Source organism: Hypanus sabinus, chromosome 4 (assembly GCF_030144855.1).
Source record: "Hypanus sabinus isolate sHypSab1 chromosome 4, sHypSab1.hap1, whole genome shotgun sequence".
NCBI classification, from domain to species: Eukaryota; Metazoa; Chordata; class Chondrichthyes; order Myliobatiformes; family Dasyatidae; genus Hypanus; species Hypanus sabinus.
This window is the reverse complement of record NC_082709.1, coordinates 88638966-88664383: the sequence shown is the minus strand read 5'-3', so window position 1 is coordinate 88664383 and position 25418 is coordinate 88638966. Positions and strand designations below refer to the sequence as shown.

Below are 25418 nucleotides of genomic sequence, written 5' to 3'. Positions count from 1 at the left end.
TGCCCGCCGCGAGGGACTCGCTTATGTACTTCTCCATGGCCCCTCTCTCCGGTCGGGATAGGTTAAAAAGGCGACTGGTGGGTAGCGGGGCCCTGGGGAGAAGGTCGATGGCACAATCATATGGGCGGTGCGGAGGCAGGAAAAGGGCCCATTGTTTACTGAATACCAGTCCCAGGTCATGGTATTCTCTGGGGACTCGGGACAAATTGGGTGTTCCGGGACAGGCGGGATCATGGTAACTTCCCTGAGAAATAGGGCTGACCGCAGACAGTTGGCGTGGCAAGACTGGCTCCATTTGGCTATCCTGCCAGTAGACCAGTCGATGTGGGGATTGTATTGGGTCAGCCATGGATACCCTAGAACTACCGGGGCTTGAGGTGAATGAATGAGACTGAATCGTACCTCCTCCCGATGGTTGCCGGATAGATCAAGGTCAGGGGTGGTGTACAGTGGGTCACCCGAGCCAGCAGTTTTCCGTCCAGGGCCCCGGCCTCCAGTGGGGTAGTTAGCAGCTCGCGAGGTATTCCAACCAGGGAGGCTGTCTTCATCGAGCAGATTGCCCTCGGCACCGGGATTCACCAAAGCAGATAGGGACAGAGACGGTTGTTGGTAATTCACGGTAGCTGGGATCTGCATCCGAGTCTGGAGGGCTGAAGGGAGTATTGTCCAGCTCACCAGGACCCTCTTTCTCACTGGTGAGCCCTCCCTTTTGGCTGCTGAGGGCAGGTATCCCGGAAATGTCCTGGCTGGCCACAATAGAAACAATCCCCAGCTCTCCACCTCCGAAGTCATTCGGCTGGGATGAGCCAGTTCCATTCCAGCTGCATCAGTTCCTCCCCCAGGGTGGTGGGGATGGTCAGAGCAGGAGCTACACTGGGAGCGGCTAGGGAAGGGAAACCGGGTGGGACTGATAAGGTGGACCGTGGGCTTCCCCAAGGAATGGAGAAACTGGTTCTTTCTCTCAGCCACTCTTGAAGTCGATTATCTAATCTAGTGGCCAGTGAGATCAGACAGTCTGTGTCGTCCCTCGCTGCCAGTTCGTCCTTTATCTTGTCCGAGAGGCCCTGTCGAACCACTTCCCATAGGGCCTGGTCATTCCACTCTGAGTCTGCGTCTAAGCTTCAGAACTTGATGAAGTACCTTGCTGCACTTCGCGAACCCTGACAAAGAGTTGGCAAGCGTTCAGTGGCGTCCTTACCATGAATGGGTTGTTCGAAGACCTTCCTCGTTTCAGCAACAGAGGAGGAGAAGGAGGACAAACGTCTGGTCGGCTATCCCATATCGTGGTTGCCTAGGCCAAGACATCCCCTTGTAGCAGCCCCATGATGTACACAATCTTGGATTTTTCTGAAGTGTAGGTACGTGGCTGTAGCTCAAAGACCAGAGAGCATTGTAACAGGAAGGCCCGGCACCTCCCTAGGTCCCCAGCGTAGGGTTCGGGCTGGGGTACGTTTGGCTCTCGAGGGGACTGTATTGCTGATCCCAGGGGCGACACCATCCCGAGTGGTGTGGTTTGAGTAGTCGGTATTCTTGGAGGGGACAGAGAAAGGGAAGCGGAAATTCGGTCCACCTGTTCACTGACCTTCCATACATTCGTGGACAGCGTCCAAAGGTTTACCGTGACTTCCCTAAGTAGTTGGTCGTGGGCGCCCAGTAGGTAGCCCTGACAGGCGAGGGCCTGTTGTACAGGATCCATGTCTGCTGAGTTCATTATGGCCAGTTTGTTCTGTTACACAAGTGTGGCGGTGGACGAACCCAAGTGCAGAACACGGGCACGGAGACAGAGTTGGGAGGTGTTATTGACGTAGCAAGTGTGGAATCAGTATCCAGGAGCAATGCTAGACTTAGAACTGGCAGTCCTAAGAACCATGAAACAAGGTTACTCACACCGGAGTCAACCAACGAACCGGCAGTTCCTTGTTGTGTTTCCAGGGTTTTTATCCTGCAGTTAGTGACGGGAAGCAGTTGTGTGCAATTTGCTGAATTGTGAATGATTGGAAATCAGGCAAAGGGGTCAGGGCCCAATTACAGAGGTAATTGGGAATTGCCAGACGGGACCATGACACATTGCCTCAGTAAAACTTCTCCCTTCCATGGACTCTGTCCATAGTAACTCCTCACTGCCTCGGTAACACAGCCAGCATAATCAAGGACCCCTCTACCCCGGATATTATCTCTTCTCCCCCTCCCACTGGGCTGAAAATACAACGGCCTGAGAGGCTAAAGGGCATCTTCTATCCCACTACCGAATGGCCCTCTTGTCTGTTAGGATGGATTCTTTACCTTACAATCTACCTTGCCATGGCTTTACACCTTGCATCTACCTGCACTGCACTGTCTCTGTAACTTTACTCTGCATTCTGTATTGCTTTTCCCTTGTGCTACCTAGATGGACTGATGTGTTGAAATGATCTCTGTGGATGGCAAGCTAAACATAGTGTCTCACTACATTGGTATATGTGGTATTAATTTTAGGCCAATTTAGCAGTTTAAACTAATGTAATGACTGTTGCATAATCTTCAGCAAAATAAAGTCCACACACAAACACTCAGCTGGCAAGCAGCCTCTGCTGGGTGAAAGAAATTTGAAGTGATTGAGGCCTAATATCCTGCATAATTCTTCTCCCCCAACAGATGCTGTTCAAGCCATTGACTTCTTGCATTTCTTGTGTTTACAAGAGGTTCTGCAGATGCTGGAAATCCAGAGCAACGCTCACCACATGATGGAGAAACTCAGCAGGTTAGGCATCATCAGTTGAAATGAATAAAGAGTCGTCGTTTCATCAGCCCAAAACATCGACTGTTTATTCTCCTCCATAGATGCTGCCTGACCTGCAGAGTTCCTCCAGCAGATTGTTGGTCCAGATTCCAACACCTGCAGTCTCCTATGTCCCCACAACCCAAGCACATGTCAGCACAAAAGCTGAGAATATCAGGCTGTCAGGTGGACTCAACATCTTTGGGCACCTTCAATGCTTGAACCCAGATGAGTTCCCAACCTTTTTTATGCCATGGACCCCTACCATAAACCGAGGGGTCCGTGGGCCCTCAGGTCGGGAGCCCTGATCACAGCAACCCCACTAAATCAAGTTGATGTTATTCATGAAAGGACTACAGACATATGGAACAGGTGAACCAGTACTCTGCGTCCCATGTGTGAAATGAACGCTGCAGGTTAAAAAAAATTGTACATACCGGAAATCTGAAATAAAATCAGAAACTTTTGGAAACACTCAAGGAGTCATTCAGTATTTGTGGAGAGAGGGAGAGAAGGGGGTTGCAAGAAGCAGCAGAGTGTTTGTAGGCTCCACCAGCTTTATCATGGGCATAGCCATCAGAGACATTTTCAAAGGGTTGTGCCTCAAGTAGACAGCATTATTCATTACAGACCCTCAACGTCCAGGACATGTCCTCTTCTCATTACTAACATCGGGCAGGAAGTACTGGAGCCCAATGTTTTAGGAGTGGCTTCTTCCCCACCGCTGTCAGATTTCTGAATGGTTCATGAACCAATGAACATTACACAATTGTTCGTTATTCCTTTATAATGTACTATTTATTTATTTCTATAATTCTATGTCTCATTCCACAAGCCTAAAAATTTCATGTCATATGTCAGTGATAATAATTCTGATTCAGATTCTGAATTAACCTATAGGGAGAAGCACTGTCAACGTTTCAGGCTGAAACCCTTCGTCAGGACTAACTGAAAGGAAAGATATTAAGAGATTTGAAAGTAGGAGGGGGAGGGGGAAATGCGAAATGATAGGAGAAGGGGGTGGAATGGAGCTGGAAAGGTGATTGGCAAAAGATCTTCTCCTATCATTTTGCATTTCCCCCTCCCCCTCCTACCTTCAAATCTCTTACTATCTTTCCTTTCAGTTAGTCCTAAAGAAGGGTCTCGGCCCGAAACTTCGACAGTGCTTCTCCCTATAGATGCTGCCTGGCCTGCTGTGTTCCACCAGCATTTTGTGTGTGTTGCTTGGATTTCCAGCATCTGCAGATTTCCTCGTGTCTGAATTAACCTTTTGGGTCTGCTACTGATAAAGGAACGGAACCAAAATATTTGATTGTTTCTCTTTCCACAGATGCTGCCTGGCCTGGTGTGTATTTTCAGTGCTTTCTGTTTTTGTTAGACAACCTCAGGTGACCCTTCAGTGTTGTAGTATGGAAGGGCTTCCCTTGAACTTTGAAGGTCAGCTCTCAAGTAGAGCACTGGTAGCTCTCCTGGTGTAAATAACTCATACTTAATCAGTACCACTAAACAGTGGTCTAGTTTCAGCCCAATTATCTAGAATATTAGAGATGTACAAAATGAAAACAATTCATTCAGCACCTAGTGGTGCCACGGTAATGTAGCGGTTAGATCGCCACGATTACAGCTTGGGGCATTCAGAGTTCAGAGTTCAATTCCAACGCCATTCTGTAAGGATTCTGTACATCCTCCCCGTGGAATGTGTGTTTTTTCCCGTGTATTTCGGTTTCCTCCCACAGTCCACAGACGTGCCAGGTAGGATAATTGATCATTGTAAATTGTGCCATAATCAGGTAAGGGCTAATTGAGTTTATCGGAGGTTATTGGGGGCTGTGTGACTCAAGGGGCTGGGAGGGCTTTCTTCACACTATATCACTAAATAAATAAGTCAATAATTACATACTGACCAGTGAGCACTGTTGGTTTAGGGCATAGAGTTGCTATTTTTCTAGTATTTTTCTTGCAGTTTAATTTTCCTATGTTTGCTTATCATTTTATATAATCAACCATAAAGGTGTAGTTGTTCAGCAGAACAGTGCAGCACAGTTCTGGCCTTTGGCCCAAAATGTTGTGTCGACCTTTTAATCTACTCTACGATCAATCTAGCCCTTCCCTCCCACATAGTCCTTCATTTTTCTTTCATCCATGTGGCTTAGTTAGAAGAGTAGGCTGAAAGATGGCAGATGGAGTTTAATGCTGATAAGTGTGAGGTGCTACATTTTGGTAGGACTAATCAAATTAGGACATACATGGTAAATGGTAGGGCATTGAGGAATGCAGTAGAACAGAGTGATCTAGGAATAATGGTTCATAGTTCCATGAAGGTGGAATCTCAAGTGGATAGGGTGGTGAAGAAAGCTTTTGGTATGCTGGCCTTTATAAATCAGAGTATTGAGTTTAGGAGTTGGGATGTAATGTTAAAATTGTATAAGGCCGAATTTGGAGTATTGTGTACAGTTCTGGTCACCAAATTATAGGAAGGATGTCAACAAAATAGAGAGAGTACAGAGAAGATTTACTAGAATGTTACCTGGGTTTCAGCACCTAAGTAACAGAGAAAGGTTGAACAAGTTAGGTCTTTGTTCTTTGGAGCGTAGAAGGTTGAGGGGGGACTTGATAGAGGTATTTAAAATTGTAAGGGAGATAGATAGAGTTGACATGAATAGGCTTTTTCCACTGAGAGTAGAGGAGATTCAAACAAGAGGATATGAGTTGAGAGTTAGGGGGCAAAAGTTTAAGGGTAACACGAGGGGGAATTTCTTTACTCAGAGAGTGGTAGCTGTGTGGAACGAGCTTCCAGTAGAAGTGGTAGAGGCAGGTTTGGTATTGTCATTTAAAAAAAAATTGGATAGGTATATGGACAGGAAAGGAATGGAGGGTTATGGGCTGAGTGCAGGTCGGTGGGACTAGGTGGGAGTAAGCGTTCGACACAGACTGGAAGGGCTGAGATGGCCTGTTTCTGTGCTGTGATTGTTATATGGTTATCTTAGAGGTTCTTAACTTCCCCCAGTGTATCTGTCTCTGGCAGTTCCTTCCAGACACCCACCAATCTCTGTGTGAAGAAGCTGCCTCGGATTTCCACCCTAAACTTTACTTCAATCACCTTAAAGTTACAGTATTTCCTGGGTATTAGCCTTCTTTTCTCCTGTTCTTTGTTTGTTCTTTTTGCAACATTTAATAAAACAGCCGGAAGCACCACACTTTATGCCTCACTCCTGACTTCCAAAGAATGCCTGGTTCAATATCACCGTCTCCCAGGACCCGGTCTGTCGCCGCCTCTGCCACAGCAGCTCAAGAGCTCCTTGGACTGTTTCCCCCACGTGCTCCAGGTGCTCACAAATCTCTGGCTCCTTGGATTATGCCGGTTCGATGGCCACTGTTATCTGACCCTCGGACAGGCATCGAGATAGGGTAAACAGAACCAGAGTTTTCCTGCTGAGGTGGATGAGACTGGAATGATATATCATACTATATGCTAATGGTGAAAGGTTAAGTATTTAGGGGGAACCTGTGGGGGGGGGGGTGATCTTCTACACACAGAAGGTGATGCGAGTGTGGAACAAGCTGCCAGCAGAAGTAGTGGATATGGGTTCAATTCCAACATTTGGGAGAAGTTTAGATAGGTACATGGATGGGAGGAATATGGAGAGCTATTGTTCAGGTTCAAGTCAATTGGACTATGCAGAATAACAGCTTGACATGGATAGATGGGCCAAAGGGCCTGTTTCTGCACTGTTCTGCTCTATGAGTCTGTGACCTCTGGTACGATGAGATGCACTCCTGGCCTCACAATCTACCTCATTTTGATCTTGCACCTTATTGTTTACCTGTGCTACATCTTTTTGGTAGTTTTTACACTTCATCTGCACCTTATTTTACCTCAATGCACTGTGTAATGATCTGATCTGTATAAACAGTATGCAAGACAAGCTTTTCACTGCTTCCTGGCATAGGTGAAATACTAAGCCAAAACCGATACTGCAACTTGACACTAGTTACAGTGGATGTGCATGTTGATAGGTTGATTGGCCATTGAAAGATGAGTTTTATTTGTCACGTGTACATTGAAACAGCAAAACACACAGTGAAATGCATCGTTTGATATCCAACACAGTACAAGGATGTGCTGGGGGCAGCCTGCAAATGTTGGCATGCTTCTGGTGCCCACAGCTTTACTAAGCCTAACCCGTACATGGGAAGAAACGGATCACCCGGAGGAAATCCACGTGGTCACAGGGTGAACAGACGGCAGGAAGAATCGAACTTTGATACTACATTTGGTGCTGAAATCCCGATCATGTAGCCACTGCACTATCATGCCAGCCTTCTTGTGAATAGCCCCCGAATGTGAAGGTGGGTGGGAGGGGAACTGGGGGTGTTGATGGTCCTGTAGGGGAGAATAGGTTATGAGGGAATGGTAATGATTGGTCTGAGAGCCAGCACTGAGTCAATGGGCTGACTTGCCTGATTTCATGTAAGATATAAGAAATGAAGACACACAAAATGCTGGAACAACTCCGCCCGTCAGAGGGAAATGAATAGTCCAACTTTGGTCTGAGATCTTTCATCATTATAATATACAATTTATGTTTATATACAGTACAGATTGCCAACGCATTCATAGTTAGATGCTGGAAGAAGGTATTAAGATGGGAATACTTGTGGACTGTAACATAGCGGTTAGTGCAATGCCTTACAGTGCCAGTGAATGGGAGGTGTGTTCAATTCAGAGGCTGTCAGTAATTCTCCACACGACCGCATGGACTTTCTCCAGATGCTCCAGTTTCCTCCCATGTTCCAAAGATAGGATCAGTAAATTGTGGACATGCTCTGTTGGTGCTGGTAGCTTTGCAACACTTGCAGGCTGTCTCCATACATCATTGGTTGTTGACATAGCAATGTATTTCACTGTATGTTTCAATGTATATGTGACAAATAAAGCCAATGTTTATCTTTAATGTGGATGGGTGTCCATGGTCAGTATGGACATTGTAGGCTGAATGGCCTGTTTTCACTCTGTACGTCTCTATGAACATAGAACAGTGCAATGCTGTACAGTCCCTGCCATCCACAATATTGTGCCGGCCTTTTAACCTACTCCATCATCAATCTAGCCCTACCCCCCTACAAGAGCCCACAACCCTCCGTTTCTCTTACATCCAGATGCCTATCTAAGTATCTTTTCAATGTCCCAAAGTACTTGGACAGGAAAGGCGTATGGAGAAACGTTCCTATTGTTCCTGTTCCATCAGCCTCTGCCACCACCCCTGGCAGTGCATTCGCTGCGTAAAGCAATCCTACCTCTGACGTTTCCACCACTCACCCAAACTGGATATCCTCTAGTACTGGCCAATGATGCCCTGGGGCAGAGACACGGGCTATTCACTCTATCTTTGCCTCACATTATCTAATACCCCTCTATCAGGACCAGGATATTTTAGCACCCTGATTGGTCATGAGAGTTAGCTGTACGCTGTCGTCCAGGTACCTAAGAAAAAGCACCATCCAGTGACTGGCACAACCATGAAGTGATTTGAGAGACTGGGCACTAAGCCCAGCCTTCTAGTCAGCCTCAACCACAACAATTCACCTACCGCTGAAGCTGTACGCGCAGACTGGCACAGTAGCATAGCGGTCAGCATAGTAGTTTTCAGTGCCAATGATCTGGTTTCTGTAGGAAGTTGTATGTTCTCCCCATGACCACATGGGGCTTCCTCTGAGTGTTCCATTGTCTTCCCACATTGCAAAGCTGCACGGGTTAGGGTTAGTGAGTTGTGGGATTGCAATATCAGTGCCGGAAATGGGCTGCCTCCAGCACATAACACGGTCACGTAAATGACTGTGCTGGTCATTTACGCGAATGACACAGTTCACTTTATGTTTCAATGCCTCAATATACATATGACAAAAAAACCTCATCTTTGATCTTTGAAAAAAAGAAACAGATTCTGCAGTTGCTGGAAATCCAGAGCAACACACGCAAAATGCTGATGGAACTCAGCATTTCAGGTAGCATAAGACCGAGACCATTAGACACAGGAGCAGAATTAGACCATTCAGCCATCAAGTCTGCTCTGCCATTCTATCATGGCTGATTTATTGTCCCTCTCAACTCCACACCCCTGCCTTCTTAGTGTAACCTTTGATGCCCTTACTTATCAAGAACCTATCAACCTCCACTTTAAATATCCCCAATGACTTGGTCTCCACAGCCGTCTGAGGCAATGAATCCCACAGATTCACCAGCCTCTGTGTCTATGCAGGTCTCTACAGAATAAAATATACATTACGTGTTGTATAAATATACAAAAGTTGTTTCTCCCTATTTAGTCCATCATAACCATAACCTTCTGTGCTTCAAATTCAATACCCTAAGACTCTTCAAATTCTCCACACATTAAGCCTCCATGTTCCCGACACAAACCTGGATGAATCTTAAACACACGAGATTCTGGAGATGCTAGAAATTCAGAGTAACACACACAAAATGCTGAAGGAACTCAGCAGGTCAGGCAGCATCTACGGAGAGGAATAAACTGTCAATGATTTGGACTGAGGCCCTTCATCTGGAAATGAAAGGGGCGGAAGCCAGAATAAGAAGGTGGGAGGAGTAAAAGCTGGCAGGTGAGAGCAGGTGTGGGGGAAGGTGGGTGGGTGGGGGAGGGGGAAATGGAGTAAGAAGCTGGGAGGTGATAGGTGAAGCCAGGTGAGAGGAAATATCCTTTAACACCTTGAACCGACCTTCACGGTTTTCAGGTATCAGACTCAGCTGAGGACAAACTTCTAGACCACTTTTAAAGATGTTCAATCTAAAAGATGTCGCCTGATAGAAAACACTGCACTAAGAATTACATGTGTCACATAGAGCTGTGTCTGCACATGCAAAAGGCAACAGAAGACTGCTAAAATAATCCAGCTCACCTGTTATAAAAATAGCGTGTGGAAAGGGTTAATCTACTTGAGTAAACATGCAAGAATGCACTTTTTATTAATCCGAGAAACCAGCGTGTTATAGTGGCGTGGAGATGCATGCTGCTTTGAGAAGGGGTGGAAGCTTGCTTCAATTCCAAACTCGGATGAGTTCACCTCTCTCCTTGAGGACACGAATTCCAAACAAATTTTACCGACGAGTCTCTGCCTCAACCTGCCAGGCACTTGCAGGCAAGCGCCAGAAGAGGACATTTTTTTAATGTCTTCATATATTTATACACAAAACTCTGCTTAAGGGGGAAAAAAAAAGCCCCCATTGCACAATCAGTCAAGGGCATGTGGAGAGATTTGATTGTTCTTTTATCTTCCATAAGATAATTGGTAACTCGATCATTGCATACCCGTGTCTCTGCTGCATCTTCAAGAAAGAGCAGGACAGACATACTGCTTGTTGGCTTGTGTCTGGTTCGGTAATCTACACTTGACAGCGTGGTATTTAACTGGAAGTTGAATAGAAAAATCCATTTGCCCACAACTCGTCCTCCTGCTGAATCCCGCCAAAGTTAGAATTGGTTTTTTCCCAGTATTGTTATGTCTGCCTCAGGTTTCCAAACCTTTAAGATTTCGACATGACAAATAAAAGGACGTTCTGCTTCATATTTGTGACACTGAGATAAGATGTCCTCAGTCCAAAACCCATCTGGACCCCTAGCCAGCCTGGCAAAGCATTTCACTGTCATATCAAGAACACAAGAGACTCTGCAGATGCTGGAAATCCAGAGTAACACGCAAAATTCCAAAGGAACTTAACATCTACACAGAGGCAAACACAAGGAAATCTGCAGATGCTGGAAATTCAAGCAACACACACAAAATGCTGGCGGAACGCAGCAGGCCAGGCAGTATCTATAGGGAGAAGCGCTGTCGGCGTTTCGGGCCGAGACCCTTCGTCAGGACTAACTGAAAGGAAAGATAGTAAGAGATTTGAAAGTAGGAGGGGGAGGGGAAAATGCAAAATGATAGGAGGGAGCTGGAAAGGTGATTGACAAAAGGGATACAGAGCTGGAGAAGGGAAAAGATCATGGGATGGGAGGCCTCGGGAGAAAGAAAGGGAGAGGGGAGCACCATAGGGAGATGAAGAACAGGCAGAGTGATGGGCAGAGAGAGAGAAAAAAAAGGGGGGGAAAACTAAATATATCAGGGATGGGGTTTGATGCACCATCAATCACTCTAGGAGACTGAAAGTGAACGATAGGCTTTTATTAACAGCAAAAAGGGAGCACAACATGTCGAAGACTGAGGGGGAGCAGTGCTCCAATCGCCTTTATACAGGGGTCTGTGTGAGGAGCCACAGGAGCAGTCAGCAGAGGGGTGTGTCCAGACAGGTATACATAGTTTATTACAGGGTAAGAAGGGGAGGAGGGGCAATAACGGAAGTTAGAGAAGTCAATGTACATGCCATCGGGTTGGAGGCTACCCAGCCGGTATATAAGGTGTTGTTCCTCCAACCTGAGTGTGGCTTCATCTTGACAGTAGAGGAGGCCATGGATAGACATATCAGAATGGGAATGGGATGTGGAATTAAAATGTGTAGCCACTGGAAGATCCTGCTTTCTCTGCCGGACCGAGCATAGGTGTTTAGCGAAACGGTCTCCCAGTCTGCGTCGGGTCTCACCAATATATAAAAGGCCACATCGGGAGCACCAGACGCAGTATACCACGCCAGCCGACTCACAGGTGAAGTGTCGCCTCACCTGGAAGGACTGTCTGGGGCCCTGAATGGTGGTGAGGGAGGAAGTGTAAGGGCAGGTGTAGCACTTGTTCCACTTGCAAGGATAAGTGCCAGGAGGGAGATCAGTGGGAAGGGATGGGGGGGGGAAATGAATGGACAAGGGAATCATGTAGGGAGCGATCCCTGCAGAAAGCAGAAAGATGGGGGGGAGGGAAAGATGTGCTTGGTAGTGGGATCTACACAGAGGAATTGACTTGATATTTTGGGCTGAGACCCTTCATCATGCTGTGATGAAGGAGCTCGCCCTAAAACATTGATTCATTATTGCTTTCCTTAGAACCTGCCTGACCTGCTGAGTTCCTCCAGCATTTTGTGTGTGTTTCACTGTCCTATCTTGAGGACCCCACTCACCGTATGCACAGACTGTTCGTCCCATCCCCACCAGGACCACCAGACTCAAACACAATTAGTTCTCCCAAGCATTCAGGCTGATTAACCCACCCCACCACCACCCAGCATCACCTAATGCGCATACCATCAGTCTGCATACAGTTTATGTTTCTATTTATTGTGTTTTTATGGTGATCTTTATGCCTATTGTGCTTTTATGCTACCTCACACATGCCAGTGATAATAACCCTGATTCTGATTTACACTCATATACTGAAGAATGACGATAAGTAACCTTGAATCCTGAATTACTTCACTGGGTTGAGTGGGGTTGTTCCCAGGTAGTTGGTTGGAATCTACTGATACATTGTTTTATAGATACATATAAAGATATCAAAGGGGATTGGAGAAAATACGGACCTAATTTTGCCAACTCTCTCTCCTCATTAGAACTTGAGTCCAAACATTTCATTCTGCATTGCAGTATTGCTTTCCATTTGTTCAAAGTTAAAAATTCAAATTTATCATCAAACTATGTACACCATGTACGACCTTGAGATTCATCGTCTTGCAGGCAGCCACAAAACAAGAAACACAATATCATCCACATACAACAAAGATCTCCACACATCCAATGTGCAAAAGAGGTCAAGTTGCACCAATAGTTAAAGAAAAACACTAAGAACATGAAATGCAGAGTCCCTGACAGCGAGTCCATGGCTGTTGAGGCAGTTCAGCACTGAGGTGGTCCAGAAGCCCGACTGCTGTAGGGCAACAACTGCTCTTGAGCCTGGTGGCATGCACCCAAGACTCCTGCCCTTCCTGCACCTCCTACACCTCCTGCTCCTCCTGCCCCTCCTGCCCCTCCTGCCCCTCCTACACCTCCTGCAACTCCTGCATGCCAGGTGATGCAGCAACAAGAGAGGGAGGCCAGGCAAACTTAGGAAGGAGCACTGAACAATGTTCATTTTCTGCTCTTGGCCTTGACAATTTTCAGCGATGCTGCGTGGTTAAGGTCAAAGTAAATTTATTATCCAAGTACGTATCTCTACATATGTGCCACTACATACTGTACTACCTGGAGAGCATTTCCTTGCAGGTATTTAAAGGGAAATAAAAACATATAATAGTATTTAAGAAAAAAAACCTTATATAAACAAAGGCTGACAAACAAACAATGTATATTTAAAACAGAGATTGCTAGGTTCTTGATTAGCCAGGTGGTCAATAGTTACAAGGAGAAGGCAGGAGAATGGTGTAGAGAGATAGTAGATCAGCCATGATGGAATGGTGGCGCAGACTCAATGGGCCAAATGGCCTAAATCTGCTCCTATGTCTTATGTGCCAATAAAACACATAATACTGAGAACATAAGTTGTAGAGTCTTTGAAAGTGTCTGCTGTGAAATGAGTTAATTGTTGATGAGAGTGAAGTTACCCTGGTGGCTGAAGGTTGATAACTGTTCCTTAACCTGGTGCGTGTGAGACTTCCATCCGAATGGCAGCAGCAACAGGAGAGCATGGCCGGGATGGTGGGCATCCTGGAACAACACTCACAAAATGCAGGAGGAATGCAGCCAGTCAGGCAGCGTCTACGGAGGGAAATAATCAGTCCACATTTTGGGCCAAATCAGGATAGAATTTCTCACCCCGAAATATCAGCTGTTTGTTATAGATGTTGCCTGATTGCTGCATCCTCCAGTATTTTAAGACCATAAGACAAAAGAGCAGAATTAGGCCATTCGGTCCATCAAGTCTGTTCTGTCACTCCATCATAGCTGTTTTATTTTCCCTCTCAACCCCATTCTCCTGCCTTCTACCCATAACCTTTGACATCCTTTTTTAATCTAGTAGCTATCAACCACCGTTTTAAGTACACCCAATGTCTTGGCCTCCATTGTCATCTGTGGCAATGATTCACCTCCCTCTGGCTAAAGAAATTCCTCCTCATCTCTGTTCTAAAGGGATTCTGAGGCTGTGCTCTCTATGACCTTGACCATGTCCACTCTATCTAAGCCTTTTAATATAAGATTCCTCGCTCATTCTTCTGAACTCTAACTTTTCCATTCTCATGAACCTCTTCTGGACTCTCTCCATGTTGCTGAGTTCCTCCAGTATTTACTAGCTGGTTGGTCTTCTTTCAGTTCTTCAAGATGCCAATATGACCCCTGACCCCCAGACCCATGTTCGTACTCAATTTCACAACTGCAGGTACATTGGCAGCTGTCTCTACTGCTGCCAGGCCAGAGTCACTGCTTCCACAGCACGACAGCCCAGCAATTAGCGCAATTGCTTTATAGCACCAGTGATCAGGGTTTGAATCCTGCCACTGAATGTATGGAATATGTACCTTCTCCCCACAACCGCATGCTCAAGCTGCCCCCAGCGCATCTCAGACTGTGTTAGTCATTGATACAGAACAATGCTTCTCACTGTATGTTTCAGTCTACATGTGACAAATAAAACTAATCTTCAAATCTTTCAAATCTTCCTTCAGTTTACTCCCTAAGCCTTTGCAACCTCTCTTCCTGTGGAATGACTCTTAAAACCTTCCTTTATTAAACAAGATTTAATTATCTCCTGTTTCAGTGTTGGATTTTCTTTGTCAATGTTCTTAGGATGCTTAATTTGTTAGTAGTAACTAACATTATAATAATAATTGGTGCATTAACAGGGTTAAAGGCAGGTTATCAGAAACATACTGCGTGAAAGACCCTTCGGCCCACAGAGCATATGCTGACCATCAAGAATCTACCTCCTCCTCTCACATTCGTATTCACCCCACAATCCCAGCTGCTCCTCCAGATTCCAGCACTCAGCCACACACAGTTTGTAATGACCAACTAAGCTACCAGTTTAAGAAACTGGAGTACAGGGAGAATATGTAAATACTACATGGAGAGCACCCAAGGTCAGAATCGAACCCTGGAGTTGTGAGGCAGCGACTCTACTCTCAATGCCACTGTGCCACCTAGAAATAAAAGGGACTGAAGATGCTGGAGGCCGGAACAAGAACAGTGGGCCAAGCAGAATCTGAGGAGGCAAAAGGTATAGGTCGACATTTCAGTTCAAGACCCTTCATTAATTCAGAGATATGTTCTCCCGAGTGCTGCACGACATGCTCCCTTACCAGTCACTATCCTATCATCGACTGCCCATGCTGACATTTCCTTATTTTGTTACCATCCTGCTCGGGAATGTTGGGAAATGGTGGCAGATCCTGCACAAAGAGAAGTGTCAGAAGTGCTCGCTAAAGTGGGTTAGGCTGCCTTTAGAGAACAGTGTCAAATACTGGTCTGCCCTCAACAGGAGGGATGTGAGCATGTAGAAGTGGTTTACCAGGATTCTGCTTGGTCTAGGAGGCATGTGTTATGGAGGGAGTATGAGTGTGTTTTATTTTGGAGCAGAAGAGGCCAACTACCTACTAGCAAAGACCCGATAGAAGTCTATAAGATGGTGAGAGGTATTGGCTAGTGATGCACCATCAATAACTCATTCTGAGACGTAAAGGCGAGATATCGGCTTTTATTGACTGGAAGAAGGAACAAGCAGTGAGTGACCACCATACTACATCCTGGAGACTGAGAGGCCGGGCTCAGGCCTCAATCGCGTTTATACCGGGGTCTGTGGGAGGAGCCACAGGAGCAGACAGCAGGGGGCGTCCAGACTGGTATATGTAGTTCACTACAACGAGCCAGCCAGTGTCTTTCTCCCAGGGTCAAAATGCCAAATGCTAGAAGGCATGTATTTAAAATGAGAGTGGGAGTGGGGAAGTTCAAAGGAGGTGTGCAGGGAATGATTTTTTTTACAGGAGGGTGCAGGGTGCCTGAAATCCACTGCCAGTAATGGCAGTGGTGGGGCAGATAAACAGAGGCATTTATGATATGCAGAAAATGAAGGGATGGGGTCCATTTGTAGACAGGAGGGATGTGTGTAATTAGATGTCATTAGCTTAATTAACTTTGCACTAAATCATGGAGTGAAGGGCTTGTTCCTGTGCTTTAGTGTTTCTTCAATGTTTTTGGAATGTGCTACAAAGGATGATGGCAGAGGCAGATACATTAGGGACATGCCTCTACAAATGCCTCCATCATATCTACATTAGGGGCATTTAAGAAAATCTTGGGCTGGTGGATGATAAAAAATGGAGTGCTATGTAGGAGGGAATGATTAGATTGATTTTAGAGTACATTAAGATGTCAGCACAGCTTTGTAGTCTGAAAGGCCTATGTTGTGCTGTACTGTTCTATGATCTATATTCTATGTCTAATGATCTTCTGGAGGATCTGTGATGCGGACGTGAAGTGGTGGGACAGGAACTGTCAGACTCCACTGCACACATTCATCTCCTGTCCCACCACTCCCCCTCTCCTCTTTATACTGCCCATCTCAGCACTCCATTTTAAGTCCTGATGCAGGGCTTTGACCCCAAAGATTAGGAGCTCCTTCACCCCCTCACAGATGCTGTTCAACCTGCTGAGTTCTTCCAGCAGATTACTGCTGCAGACTTCAGTGTCTCATGTCTCCAAACTCAATATGGCTTTGTGAAAGAGTGCTTATCCCAATTTACTGAAGAAATAACAGATAGGAAATTACGAAGCATTGGAGTATGTACTAGAGTCATGGAGCACTGCAACGGAGAAGCAGGCCCTTTGGCCCATTTAGTCTATCCCAAATGATTGTTCTGCCTGATCCCATCCACTAGACTTGGGTTTCTCAGAAGGCTTGGATAAGGTGCGGCATTAAATGTTATTACGGAAACTAAAAAATCATGGAATGGGGGATATGGATCATGCACAGGCAGAAGAGATTTACTTTGATTTGACATTTTATTGGCCACAGACATCAATTTACAATAATTACAATAAATTTACTAAACATTATTAAAAGTGGTTTTAAAATCCCAAGCTTCTAATGTTGTCATCAATTTTCCAGCATTCCTTCCTCTTTGCTCCTAGAAGGAAGCACTTCATGTTGGATCAGGAACTCTGATAAGGATCCCCACCATCCATTCCACAATCTCTCTGACCCACTACTGTCAGGAAGGAGGTACAGGAGCAGCGGGACTAGGTCTGCCAGTCTGGGTAACAGCTTCTTCCCTCGGGCTGTGAGACTCATGAACATTGAGCTGTTTACTGTTTACCTGTGCTGCGCACTTAACGTGCATTTTGAATTATTTTTTATTAACTTATTTGTTGTATGTGCTATATATGATATATGTAATGTGGGTGAGGAATATTTTGTTTGGTTCTATATTTGCACAGGTAGGTGATAATAAATCTGAATTTGAACTTCAGAGTCAAACCAGAGAGAGTGCAGAGAAGATTTCCATGGAAGTTACTGGGACTGGAGGGCTTGCAATATAAACAGAGGTGGCATAAACTAGGACTTCATTTCCTGAACCATAGAATGACCTGATAAAACCATAAGACATGAGAGCAAAATCAGGCCTTTCATCCCATTGAGCCTAATATATCATTTCATCATTTCCCCCCAACTCCATTCTCCTGCCTTTTCCCCTTTCACTGCCTGGCTTGTCAAGAACACTTGATTGAGGGATGAGTGTGCAAGTGCGTGGACATCAGTGAGTTAGACCGGTGCATAGTTTTTAAAGGGAGACCGCATAATAGAGCAGGCACAGAGTAGATGGAGTAGAAGGACTTCAGTTCAACAGGGCTTCAGCGATAATGGGTCGAGGCCAGGCAGGTTATCTGTGAAGAATAGAAACAGGAAGTATGACTGTTGTTCTGTGCTCGATGTCAGATGTGGGAAGTCCGGGAGACTCCCAGCCTCCGGGACAGCCAAATCTGCACCAGGTGCTTTGAGTTGCAGCTCCTTAGGGATCGCATTAGGGAACTGGAGATGCAGCTCGATGACCTTCGTCTGGTCAGGGAAAGTGAGGAGGTGTTAGAGAGGAGTTACAGGCAGGTAGTCACACTGGGGCCTGGGGAGACAGTTAAGTGGGTAACTGTCAAGAGAGGGAAGGGCAAGAGGCAGGTACTAGAGAGTACCCCTGTGGCTGCCCCCTTAACAGTAAGTACTCCTGTTTGAGTACTATTGGGGGGGGGGGATGCCCTACCTGGAGGAAGCAACAGTGGCCGTGCCTCTGGCACAGAGTCTGGCCCTGTGGCTCAGAAGGGTAGGGGAGGGAAGAAGGAAGTAGTGATAGGGGACTCTGTAGTTAGGGGGTCAGACAGGCGATTCTGTGGACACAGGAAAGAAACACGGATGGTAGTTTGCCTCCCAGGTACCAGGGTCTTGGATGTTTCTGATCGCGTCCACAATATCCTGAAGTGGGAAGGTGAACAGCCAGAGGTCGTGGTACATATTGGTACCAACGACATAGGTATGAAGAGGGAGGAGGTCCTGAAAGCAGACTACAGGGAGTTAGGAAGGAAGTTGAGAAGCACGACATCAAAGGTAGTAATCTCGGGATTACTGACTGTGCCACATGACAGTGAGTATACGAATAGAATGAGGTGGAGGATAAATGTGCGGCTGAGGGATTGGAGCAGGAGACAGGGATTCAGATTTCTGGATCATTGGGATCTCTCCTGGGGCAGGTGTGACATGTACAGGTTGCACTTGAATCTGAGGGGGACCAATATCCTGGCGGGGAGGTTTGCTAAGGCTATTGGGGAGAGTTTAAACTAGAATTTCTGAGGGAATGGGAACTGAACTGAAGAGACAGAGGAAGGGGCAGTTGGCTCACAAATAGAGAAAGTTTGGAGACAGTGTGAGAGTGAGGATAGGCAGGTGATGGAGAAGGGATGTGCTCAGTACGATGGTTTGAGATGTGTCTGTTTTAATGCAAGGAGTATTGTGAATAAAGTGTATGAGCTTAGAGCATGGATCAGTACTTGGAGCTATAATGTTGTGGCCATTACAGAGACTTGGATGGCTCAGGGGCAGAAATGGTTACTTCGAGTGCCAGGCTTTAGATGTTTCAGAAAGAACAGGGAGGGAGGCGAAAGAGGTGGGGCATGGCACTGTTGATCAGAGATTGTGTCACGGCTGCAGAAAAGGAGGAAGTCATGGAGGGATTGTCTACGGAGTCTCTGTGGGTGAAAGTTAGAAACAGGAAGAGGTCAATAACTCTACTGGGTGTTTTTTATAGACCACCCAATAATAACAGGGATATTGAGGAGCAGATAGGGAGACAGATTCTCGAAAGGTGTAACAATAACAGGGTGGTCATTGTGGGAGATTTCAATTTCCCAAATATCGATTAGCACGTCCCTAGGGTGAGGGGTTTAGATGGGATGGAGTTTGTTAGATGTATTCAAGAAGGTTTCTTGACACAATATGTAGATAAGCCTACAAGAGGAGAGGGTGTACTTGATCTGGTATTGGGAAATGAACCTGATCAGGTGTCAGGTCTCTCAGTGGGAGAGCATTTTGGAAATAGTGATCACAATTCTATCTCTTTTACTATAGTATTGGAGAAGGATAGAAACAGACAAGTTAGAAAAGTGTTTAATTGGAGTAAGGGGAAATATGAAGCTATCAGGCAAAAACTTAGAAGTATAAAGTAGGAAGAGATGTTCACAGGGAAATGTACGGCAGATATGTGGCAAATGTTCAGGGGATCTTTGCGTGGAGTTCTGCATAGATACATTCCAATGAAACAGGGTAAAGGTGGTAGGGTACAGGAACCATGATGTACAGAGGCTGTTGAAAATTTAGTCAAGAAGAAAAGAAAAGTTTACGAAAGGTTCCAGAAACTAGGCAATGATAGAGATTTGTAAGATTATAAGGCTAGTAGTAAGGAACTTAAGAATGAAATTAGGAGAGCCAGGAGGGGCCATGAGAAGGCCTTGGCGAGCAGGATTAAGGAAAACCCCAAGGCATTCTACAAGAAGAGCAAGAGGATAAGATGTGAGAGAATAGGACCAATCAAGTGTGACAGTGGAAAAGTGTGTATGGAACCAGAGGAGATAACAGAGGTACTTAATGAATACTTTGCATCAGTATTCTCTACGGAAAAGGATCTTGGCAACTGTAGGGATGACTTACAGTGGACTGAAAAGCTTGACATGTAGACATTAAGAAAGAGGATGTGCAGGAGCTTTTGGAAAGTATCAAGTTGGATAAGTCACTGGGATGGGACGAGATGTACCCCAGGCTACTGTGGGAGGCAAGGGAGAGATTGCTGAGCTTCTGGCGATGATCTTTGCATCATCAAGGGGGATGGGAGAGGCTCCAGAGGATTGGAGGATTGTGGGTTTTGTTCCATTATTCAAGACAGGGAGTAGAGATAGCCAGGAAATTATAGACCAGAGAGTCTTACTTCAGTGGTTGATAAGTTGATGGAAAAGATCCTGAGAGGCAGGATTTATGAACATTTGGAGAGGCATAATATGATTAGGAATAGTCAGCATGGCTTTGTGAAAGGCAGGTCGTGCTTTATGAGCCTGATTGAAGTTTTTGAGGATGTGACTAAACACATTGATGAAGGCAGAGCAGTAGATGTAGTGTATATGGATTTCAGCAAGGCTTTTGATAGGGTACCCTATGCAAGGCTTATTGAGAAAATAAGGAGGCATGAGATCAAAGGGGACATTGCTTTGTGGATCCAGAACTGGCTTGCCCACAGAAGGCAAAGAGTGGTTGTCGACGGGTCATATTCTGCATGGAGGTCAGTCACCAGTGGAGTGCCTCAGGGATCTGTTCTGGGACCCCTTCTCTTCATTATTATTATAAATAACCTGGATGAGGAAGTGGAAGGATGGGTTAGTATATTTGCTGATGACACAAAGGTTGGGGGTGTTGTGGATAGTGTGGAGGGCTGTCAGAGGTTACAGCAGGACATTGATAGAATGCAAAACTAGGATGAGAAGTGGCAGATGGAGTTCAACCCAGGTAAGTGTGAGGTGGTTAATTATGGTCGGTCAAATATGATGGCAGAATATAGTATTAATGGTAAGACTCTTGGCAGTGTGGAGGATCAGAGGGATCTTGGGTTCCAAGTCCATAGGACACTCAAAGCTGCTGCACAGGTTGGGTCTGTGGTTAAGAAGACATATGGTGCATTGGCCTTCATCAGCCATGGAATTGAGATCAAGAGCCGAGAAGTACGTTTGTAATTCTACAGCTATATAGGACCCTGGTCAGACCCCACTTGGAGTACTGTGCTCAGTTCTGGTCACCTCACTACAGGAAGGACGTGGAAACTATAGAAAGGGTGCAGAGGAGATTTACAAGGATGTTGCCTGAATTGGGGAGCATGACTTATGAAAATAGTTTGAGTGAACTTGACCTTTTCTCCTTGGAGCATCGGAGGATGAGAGTTAACATGATAGAGGTGAATAAGATGATGAGAGGCATTGATCGGGTATAGTCAGAGGCTTTTTCCCAGGGCTGAAATGGCCAACACGAGAGGGCATAGTTTTAAGATGCATGGAAGCAGGTATAGAGGAGATGTCAGAGGTAAGCTTTTACACAGAGAGTGGTGAGTGCAGGGAATGGTCTGCTGGCGACAGTGGTGGAGGCAGATACGATAGGGTCTTTTAAGAGACTTTTGGATAGGTACATGGAGCTTAGAAAAATAGAGGGCTATGGGTAACCCTAGTAATTTCTAAGGACATGTTTGACACAGCATTGTGGGCCTGTATTGTGCTGTAGGTTTCCTATGTTTCTAACACATTAACATCTGCTTTATATATATACCCAATGAGCTGGCCTTGAGGGTGAAAGGGCCTGTACTGTGCTGTAACGTTCTGTGTTCTATGAGAAGAATAGAAAAGGTAAATGGTCACTGCATTTAGCCCAGGGTAAGGGAGTGCAAAACAAAAGCTTAAGTGCATAGTGAGATGGGAAAGACTTAAAAGGAAACGGCAGGGCAACTTTTTCCACACAGAAGGTGGTAGGTGTATGGATTGAGCTGCCAGAGGAAGTGCTCAGACAGATTTTAAAGATTGGCTTCATTTGTTACATATACATTGAAACATAAACACATACAGTGAAATATGCCTTTTGTGTTGATGACATGCTGGGGACAGCCTGCAGGTATTGCCACACATCCAGCACCAATATACCTGCAGCATGCACACAACTTACCAAGCAGTACATCCTTGGAATGTGGGAGGAAACCAGAGCATCTGGAGGAAACCCACGCGGTGATGGGGAGAATGTACAAACTCCTTAGAGACGATGGCAGGAATTGAACCCCAATCATACAGCTGGCACTGTCAAGTGTTACACTGGCTGCTATGCTACCACATTGCTCCATTTACGATATTTAAGATACATGTTGGGCAAGTACGTAGGTTAGGTTGGAAAGGTTTGGGGGGATGTGGGCCAAACATGGACAAATGGGTAATTTGGACAGCAGGAAGAGCTGGGCTGAAAGGTCTGTGCCTCTATGAGTTGCCATTCCAAAGCTTCATTCCTTTCAGGTTGAGAAGGCAGAAACCAGTCAGGGATTCTGCTTCTTTAGTATTGGGGTATGCTCCTCAAGAACCCGGTTCGATAAACAAGATCTCTTTTTGTATATTTACATGTCTAATTCTAAACCACACAGAAAGCACTCGTCAACACCTCCATTTTACAGGAGATGACATTTTAAACAGCACTCTGAAAGGAAGCATCATCAACTTTGAAAGGTTTAAGAAACGTATGCAAAGCTAAGAATAGTGTTTCTTTTCTGTACTCGGCTTGCAACTGATGTCCTCAAAAACTCCTCTCTATGAAAAACACTGCTGACTGCAGAACTGACATTTATTATTTAAGCACAGCGTGTGGAGTCACTGCCTCTCAGCACCAGAGATCCAGGTACAAATGCCGACCCCCGCAGGTTCCTTTGGTGGTAGCCTTCCCACCATCCAGGACATGGCCTCTTCTCATTGCTACCATCAGGGACAAGGTACAGAGCCTGGAGACCCACATTCAACTTTTTAGAACAGCTTCTCCCCCTCCACCATCAGATTTCAAAATGGTGCATAAATTCATGAACACTGCCTCACTATTTTGCTCTCTTTTAGCACTTGCTAGCATATTCTTATTGCAGTTTATAGTGATGTTAGACTGCTGAAGGAAAACAACAGATTTCACGACATATGTCAGTTATAATAAACCTGCTTCTGATTCTGATCCTGAGTTTGTCTTCCATGTAGGTGCTCCAGTTACCTTCCACATCTCAAAGCTGTGAGTCTCTGGGGCTCTCTGGTGTGTGGCTGAGTGGTGGAATCTGGTGGTAGAAGTCTTGAGTCAAAGTCAAAGTAAATTTATTATCAACTTATCTGTACGTTACCATACACAACCATAAGATTCATTTTCTTGCAGGTATTGGCAAGAAAATAAACAAATACAATGGAGTCAACAAAGAACTGTGCATGAACAAAGACTGACAAATAAGCAACGTGCAAAAGAAGACAAACTGTAGAAATAAAAAAGTAAATAATACTGAGAACATGAGCTGTAGAGTCGTTGAAAGTGAGTCGGTAGGTTGTGGAGTTGGTCCAGAGTTGAGGTAAGTAAGGTTATCCACACTGGTTCAAGAGCTGATGATTGAAGTGTAATAACTGTTCCTGAACCTAGTGCTGTGGGATCTGAGGCTCCTGTACCTCCTATCTGATGGTAGCAAAGGTATATGTGACAATAATAAACCAATTCCAAATAAACAATGTCATTTCCTCATGACAGCCACCTCTGAGACACGTGTAAGTCACATAAAACCCCTATTTCTCCCCAAAACAATGTTTACACGTGTGCAGGGAACCCAGTGACAAACTCTGTGCTAATTGCAAAACAACACATAACTCCAGCATGCAAACTCACTAACAAAATCAACGATACAATAAGAATTAACTGAAGCACTCTTTGAGTGTTCTATGAGGAAATTGCAACACTAAGGAGTGTGTGTTCTCCTTTTGGACCATCTTATTCTCTGCTTATATTTCTTGATGTAAGTTAAAGTATATGTTTTATACTGCACGGTACTGACAGGGGAGAAGGTGCTGGAGGCGGAGGGGGAGTGTGCAGAGGTACGGCAGGTGTGCTGGTGTCGGAGCTGGCCCCTCCCGTCTCTGCTGCTGTCCGGAGTTCACTTCGTGAAAGATTTGCATTCGACTGCTGAGCAAGGAACTGAGAAACTGCTACGATCTTGTTCTTGCAGGAACATGGCTCCAGGACAATGTCCCATGCACCATCAATTTTCAGGCCGTGCTGCTCAGGGACTTGTGCTAATATTATTTTTGTGAATGTATCGTAAGTATATACACTGTGTGCTGTTTGTGATTGTAAATACTGTGCTTTGCACCTTGGGCTTGGAGGAATGCTGTTTCAATGTGTGTGGTTTAATGATAATTAAGCTTGAGCTCGCTGCCACAAAACAACAAACATCACGACAAATTGTCAATGATGTTGCTGGGCGTATAACCTGAGTTATAGGGAGAGCTTAAATCAGTTAGTCACTGGGGTGTAGGAGATTGTGGGGGGGGGTGGATTTGATAGAGATATATAAAATTATGAGGGGTATAGATAGTGTAAATGCAAACAGGCTTTTTCCACTGAAGTTGGGTGAGGTGAACCAGTGGTCATGGGTTAAGTATGAAAGGTTAAATGTTTAAGAAGAACATGAGGGGGTATTTCTGCACTCAGAGGGTGGTGAGAGTGTGGGCGGAGCTGCCAGTGGAGATGGTGGTTGCAGTTCTGTTTCAACATTTAAGAGAAGTTTGGTTAAGTACATGGATGGGAGGGGTTACGGAGGCCTATGGTCTGGGTGCAGGTCAATGGGAATAGGCAGAATAATGGACTAGATGGGCCAAAAGGCCCATTTCTCTCCTGTGGTGTTCTGTGACTCTGTCTATAAATGTCAATGATAATAAACCCGATTCCGATTCTGATGCTGATTATGATTGGCAGAGACGCTGAGTGCACTAGGATTGGCTGGAAGCTGATGAAACATGGAGACTCTAGACAGACAAAGCCCTCCCTCACCATGATCCATCTGATATCCTTCACACTCAGTCCACCCATCCCCTCCTCGATCCTTTCTCAACACTCCCCCCTTCTCCTTCCACAGGCTACCTCCCTTCTCCAGTCACAGTCCTAGTGCAGGGTCTGGACCTGAAATATCAACAAATCCTTTCTCCTTTAAAGTGTTTTTCTTTTGCTCCCAAGGCATTGTTCCATGGCTCAGTCTATATAAGGAGCCTGAACCTGCATGTTTCCCATCAAAAGGCTTTGTTAGGGTCGACACAAGCATACCAATTTCCATTTTTAAGCCCTTTGTTCAAAAGTATCATGGAGATTAGTTATGCAGACATTCATGCTGTGATTACCAATGGTGACACATTGAATGTCCTTCCAAACTTAGTCTCCCAAATTACAGTAAAACAGAGTTAGACCATTCAGCCCATCAAGTCTGTTCCACTCCCTCTCAACCCCATTCTCCTGCCTTCTCCCTGTACCCTTTGCCGCCCTTACTGATCTAGAACCTATCAACTTCTGCCTTAAATATACGCAATGACTTGGCCTCCACAGCCAGTTGTGGCAATGAATTCTACAGATTCACCAGTCTCTGGTTCCTCCTCATCTCTGTTCTAAAGGGATGTCCTTGTATTCTAAGGCTGTGCCCTCTGGTACAAGACTCCCCCATTATAGGAAACAT

The 25418-nt window shown here is 45.4% G+C and overlaps 1 protein-coding gene across 1 annotated transcript in view; it reads right to left on the bottom strand.

Moving 5' to 3' along the window:
* Window positions 1-25418, bottom strand: part of wnt6b (wingless-type MMTV integration site family, member 6b) — a 261944-nt gene that overhangs the window by 189952 nt on the left and 46574 nt on the right. The window lies entirely within an intron of this gene.